Genomic DNA, 6,742 nt, shown 5'->3' with positions numbered 1-6,742 from the left:
GCGTGTTTGTCCCAACATCGCTTGACATCGATGCTGGTGTGTTTATGTCCCCCGTAACTTAGTGGTTTGGCAAAAGTGCTGATAGAATAAGTCCTGGGGTTGATTTGCTCAACTAAAGGCGGTGCTCCAGCATGGCCGCAGTCAAGATGACTGAAACGAATATATACATATATATATATATATATATATATATATATTATATATATATATATATATATATATCAATCACGTTGAAAGCACGGGTTCTCGTCCGATCACCGAAGTTAAGCAACGTCGAGCCTAGTGAGTACTTACATGGGTGACCGCTTGGGAAACCTGGGTGCTGTAAGCATTTAAAAAAAAAATGCCCCCAACATCGCTTGACAACCGATGGTCAGAACCTAAACAGACAATCCATGAAGATATGGTTAGCACCTTAACAAACAATTCTCTTTCATATGCAACAGTCAAACGCTGGGTAAATGAAATCAAGCGTGGCAGGGAGAGTGTGGAAGATAATCCCACACCAGGGAGACCTCCAACTGCAACCACAGGACAACATTGACCTTGCTCTTGGTATGATAATGCAAGATCGTCGAATATCATGTCGTTAGATAGCCAAGAGACTGGGCATCTCAACTGAAAGAGCAGACAACATTGTGACAAAAGAACTTGGGTTCTCAAAGGTTTCTGCAAGGTGGGTCCGTCGCCTTTTGACTCCTGAACAGAAACGCACCAGGTGCACTTTGTTCATGAGCAATCTGGAACTGTTTGAAGCCGATGAAGAGAATTTTCTTGTTCGTTTCACTACTATGAACGAAAGTTGGGTTCATCACTACCAGCCTGAAATCAAAGAACAACCAAAGCAGTGGAAGCACACATCTTCTCCTACCCCAAACAAGGCCAGGGTCATTCCTTCAGCTGGCAAGGTCATGGCGTCAGTTTTTTGGGATTCTCAAGGTGTCTTGCTGATTGATTACCTTGAAAAGGGTCAAACCGTGACAGGGCTGTATTATTCACAGCTACTGAAACGCCTCCGAGAAGCAATCAAAGAAAAAAGTCCGGGAATGCTCACCAGAGGAGACCTTTTTCATCACGACAATGCTCCAGCCAACACCTCAGTGGTTGCCATGGCAACAATTCGTGATTGTGGATACGAACTTGTTCCCCATCCACCTTATTCGCCAGACTTAACCCCCTCTGACTTTCATCTATTCCCCAAAATGAAAAAAGCCCTGGCTGGTCGCCATTTCGCCAGTGACAATGACATCATAGACGCTGTAGGTAGTTTCGTGGAGTCTCAAACAAAAGATTTCTTCTACGTCGGGATAATGGCGCTTCAGCACCGCTGGAGAAAGTGTTCAGCCATCGAGGGGGACTATGTTGAAAAATAAATCATCAGAAGTCTTGTACTGTGTTTTGTCTTTTTGAGGCTCAAAACTGTTCATACACCCCTCGTACATATATAAATCAACAGCGTAGTTTCTGAAATCATTTTTACGTGAACAACAGAGAATAAACAAGACTTAAAAAAAAAAAAAGAGACGTAAATGTAATAAAAACAAGACGAAATAATATTTGTTCCTATATGTCATCTTACAGATCACTAATAACACTTGTTTTGTTCGGTTTCCTTTCCAATGTAATTCATAGAGATGCAGATTATTTTTAGTTCTACTAAATTAATCGAGTATCCTTATTTACTAGCGAGAAAAGTTGAGGGACGCAACTCAGATTAGACTGATCAGTAACTATCAATGATCTCCCTTAGTCTACATATCTCAAAGGATGCAGAACTGAAAGTAACTGAGTTATTTGTCGTCTTATGTAAATTACTTAATTTACCATAAACAGTATCATTAAAATCATAAGGAAGTATTTCCATTTTTGTTTTCCAGTTACATTAACTTTGCAACATAAATTATTATCTCGGATATTTTCTCGTGGTCGCTAGATTATGTATGTAAAAACGAACTCATCATGCGAGCTGGCAGAAACGTTAGCACGCCGGGCAAAATGCGTAGCCGTATTTCGTCTGCCGTTACGTTCTGAGTTCAAATTCCGCCGAAGTCGACTTTGCCTTTCATCCTTTCGGGGTCGATAAATTAAGTACCAGTTACGCACTGGGGTCGATGTAATCGGCTTAATCCGTTTGTCTGTCCTTGTTGGTCCCCTCTGTGTTTAGCCCCTTGTGGGTAGTAAAGAAATAGGTATATATGAACAGGTTAGTGAAGATTCGTGGCCTTGTGATAAGGTTGTTAGAACCATGACTCCAGCGTCATGGGTTCGATTCTTGGATTGGATGGCATGTTGTGTCCTTGAACAAGACACTTCAATTTATGTTGCTCCAGTCTACTCGCCTATACACGAGTCCCACCTATTTGCTGGTACAACTCTCTCACATCACTAGGACCAGAGTACGGTGTGATCAAGAGAGTGTAGTAGCGAGTTATTATCATTATTTTTTTTTTGTTTTTGTTTTTGCACCATAGACCGGTTTCATGCAAGACAATCTTTCCACAGTTGAAGGGATTACGCACATAATAACACGCAGTAAAGTGCATAAAATATCATTTAATTATTACATATATAATACATATACATTACATATATAGTACACATATAATGCAAAAAGAAAAGAACACTCTGCAGATTACGATAAAATGGAAATAAAATTAAAAATTTATTCCTTTTGTGTAGCCTGGTATCAAATTGTTCACAGCCAGGTGGCTGGGGATTTTTGCTATACTGTATAAACAGCTTGCAAGAGAAAATACAATGTCTCGAAGGTATTTCAAGGAGCCAGCCTCTTTGAGGTTATTTATAATTTCAGTAAAGCTTTTATTTATCGTTTTGGTTGAAAAAAAAATTAATGTTGTTAATTGGCTCACTGCAAAACAGAAACTCTACTCAAATGCATAGCTATTTTATGGGTGACATGAAGATATATGCTGAAAATATAAATGGCATGAAATAGAGCCTTGACTAGGCTATACTCTTAAAAATATATATACGTCAGTCTGAATAAGCTTGGATTTTCAGAAAAAGAAATCAGCTAACTGATTCGCATATTACAAGTACAATCTGTAGGTGGGATAGTAAAACTAAGTAAGACTTTTCTTAGGTTTAAAATGTGACGTTGTTTTCGTTATCAACATTCCAATGATGGAGTTTTATATCTTTGTTAGAAGAATTAAATGTTTATACACTGAAGAGACATATGTACATACATACATACATACATACATACATACATACATACATACATACATATCACCATGAGTGGATACGGTAGCAAAAAACTCTGAGATGATAGGATGGTAACGTTGATCATCGAAGCAGTCTATCATGGACCAACAACCGCATTACTAACTCCCACCTTTAAGGGTATGCGTAAGCAATCCAGGAAGAGGAAATATCAACCAAATGCCTGATGCACAAAATGGACAGAGACACAGATAAAGTATCAAATCTGATAACCGATGCAGACTTTGTGGAGTCAACACCGAATATATCACGCACATCCTAAACGGTTGTCCAAAAATATCATTATGACATTGTCTATCGATGAGATATGAAGATACTGTATAATGAGATCCGCCGGAACGATAACCCTGGAGCCAAAGGAATAAAAACCCAAAGTATGGTGGAGGCTACAGTTACACATGACAAGAAAGAGTACTGATGGAATGTCCCAGTGAAAACTTCAATAGAATGTAAACATAATAAACCTCACAAAGTGATTTGGGATAGAGAAAAGAAACTGTACAACTGTGAAAATCAGCTGCCCAGCGGATGTTAGCATAAAGCTAAAGATCAGAAAAAAAAAATGAATAAATAAATAAATAAAAAAAGAACTTATGCTGAACTATTGAAACATCCATAGTTACTCTACCCAGATTATAAGTTCAGTTTTATACCTGTAATTATTGGGGGACTGAGATATGTAACACTTTGCCTAAGTACCTAACTTGAGACATTAGGGTTCTCAAACCAGAAAGGAGAAGGCTTATTCGAAGACTACAGATCCAAGCCATCACTGGAATTGTAAAAATCTGTAAACCTTCCAGAAATTTATCATTTAATTATATATGCGCTGGTGTGTGAAAGCGAACGACAGGGAGTAGGCCGACCGGTCCGAATGAAACGCCGTCTCGACTGAAGTAACATCATAGAAGGACAGCTACGGAATCAACTAGCGATACAGTTGTCTTGTCCACCACTCTCTTACCTTTCTCACTTTCTTTTCACAACATCTTTACTCTGTCTATCAACTACTGCCGAGAACGACAGGGTACACGTAAGTTTTACCCTATCAACTTTATGAACTTCCAGTCACATTCATCCATTCTATCTCTCTTTCCACTGCTGCTTAAATGACAGGAACTTGAAAGTCTCGTACTATCGACTTCCTAAACTTACATCCACTCTCTCTTCTTCTGACCCCTATTTTAGCATCTAGTAGTTTGCAAACACGAAAACAGCAACTTTCATTCAAGAAAAAAAATAACTCTCGATTGTTTTTATACACGTCTGCCCATCGTGGTTTGGCTATACATATTATGCAACGGTAAATAAAATTTGGTTATCTATAACTTCAGCCATTGTCTTTCTTTCTTGGAGTCAGCACCAACATCATCATTTTCATCTTTAACATAACAACACCGTTACATACATACATACATGGTGGCTGCCTCCTCGTTATCGAGTATGGCCATTGCACGAAGCTTAATCAATGTTATTATCGTGCAATGCCTGTGCAAGAAGATTTTTTTTAAAGTAAGGAAAGGCTGTGCGCTGAGTCGATCCCACTCACTAAGCAACAGCAGCCATAATCCGAAAAGTCAACATCATCGGTTACCACTGAGCCGCAGGTTTTATGTCGGAGTTATCCCAGTTACCTGAGTTACCTTCTCCTAGAAGGATGCCCTAACAAAGGCTAGGAGTCCTTCACTCCCAATGGTTTAACTGCGCGATCGGATATTCAGTCCGATTATTTCTATGTCCCCGCGCATGATACAGCCTTAAGACATTTATTGGATGGCCGTTGACTCTCAAGAGTTCCTCCACCCTTTGACGGGTTTTGTTTTTCATCCCGCAGGGTGTCCAATAAACACTCTCCTCACCAAGCAAGCTTGGTGGGGTTGCCGGTTTAGTCGCCGACGACCCGACCATGCAACAGGTTGTACTGGGTTACATGTTACCAGTAGCACTCGAAAGTGACCTGACCTGACATAACATACATACATACATACATACATACATACATGTGTATGTGTGTGTGTGTATAGGTAATTGTTCAGTTTAGTGATATTAAAAAGTAAATAAAAATTAAGGGGGAGATAACTAGTAAAGGGATATACGTAAGTCATAAATATTGGATATTATTTACCTTGGAATTGATCAGAATGGCACGTGGAAGACCAGCGAGACTGCAATTCGTTGTTCCTGAAATTGAAATCCTCAACCGTGAATCAATCTTGGAATATCACCCAATTAGCCGAATCTCGAGACAATATTCTTCAGTGGTTGGCACGGTATCGACTAATCATGAATTTATACAAGTGCGAAAATTGCAATTCACCATGTTTCCTTACTACAGTATTTGTTGTTTAACAGTAAGCTGACTGATGTATGGCCCTTTACTAGTTATCTCCCCCTTGATTTTTATTTACTTTTTTAATATCGCCAAAATACCTTGTCCAATGTGCTGCGCAGTGGGACTGAACTTGAAACCACATGTTTGCAAAGCGAGCTTCTTAACCATGTAATCATGGCTGAACACTTTGTACAAGACAAATACGAACGACAAAGGTTCGGCTATTAGATCAAAAACAAAACATAGACTATTATAAATAATGACTTTATAGGCAACTAACAAACATCATCGAGACGGCGAATAATCAGAATCGTTAGAGCGTGGAGCAAAATGTACTGTAGTATTTGTTCTGGTTGTCATGTACTAGGTTCAAATCTCGCCAAGGAACAACTTTACCTTTATGCTTCCGGTGTAGATATAGTAATCTGAGACAAGGGCTGTGAATTTGTGGAATTGTGGCATTAGACAAAATGTTATACCATATGGACGGACTGGAATTATCAGTCAACAACAACATTGGACCTCACTGAGAATTTTGACCCATGCACCGACTTTACCTTTCATCCTTTCGGGATCGATAAAATAAGTTCCAGTTGAATACTACGGTCGATGTAATCAACTAGTCCTCTCCCCCAAAATTCCTGGCCTTGTGTACCTTTAGTAGAAAGGATTATTATGAGCTAGATATGAAGACGGCGAACTGGTAGAATCGTTAGCTCGTCGAGCGAAATGCTAAGCAGTATTTCGTTCGTCTTCACGTTCTGAGTTCAAATTCCACTGGGGTCGACTTTGCCTTTTTATCGTTTTGAGATCGATAAAATAAGTTCCAGTTGAACACTGGGGTCGATTTAATCGACTATTCCCCTCCCCCAAATTTCAAGCCTTTTGCCTATAATAGAAAGTATTATTATGAGCAAAATACAAAGTTCGTCACACCAGATCACGCAGAATTAAAAAAGCTTGAACAACTATAGGCGTAGGAGTGGCTGTGTGGTAAGTAGCTTGCTTACTAACCACATGGTTCTGGGTTCAGTCCCACTGCGTAGTAACTTGGGCACGTGTCTTCTACTATAGCTTCGGGCCGACCAAAGCCTTGTGAATGGATTTGGTAGACGGAAACTGAAAGAAGCCCGTCGTATATATGTATGTATGTATGTATGTATG

At 39.4% G+C, this 6,742-nt stretch overlaps 1 pseudogene; it reads left to right on the top strand.

Annotated features, from left to right (window-relative positions):
• The first annotated feature begins 214 nt into the window (after positions 1-214).
• Positions 215-331, top strand: LOC115210100 (annotated as a pseudogene).
• The last annotated feature ends 6,411 nt before the right edge of the window (positions 332-6,742 follow it).

This window comes from Octopus sinensis, linkage group LG3 (genome assembly GCF_006345805.1).
Source record: "Octopus sinensis linkage group LG3, ASM634580v1, whole genome shotgun sequence".
Taxonomy (NCBI): Eukaryota; Metazoa; Mollusca; class Cephalopoda; order Octopoda; family Octopodidae; genus Octopus; species Octopus sinensis.
This window is presented reverse-complemented; position numbering and strand designations above follow the sequence as displayed.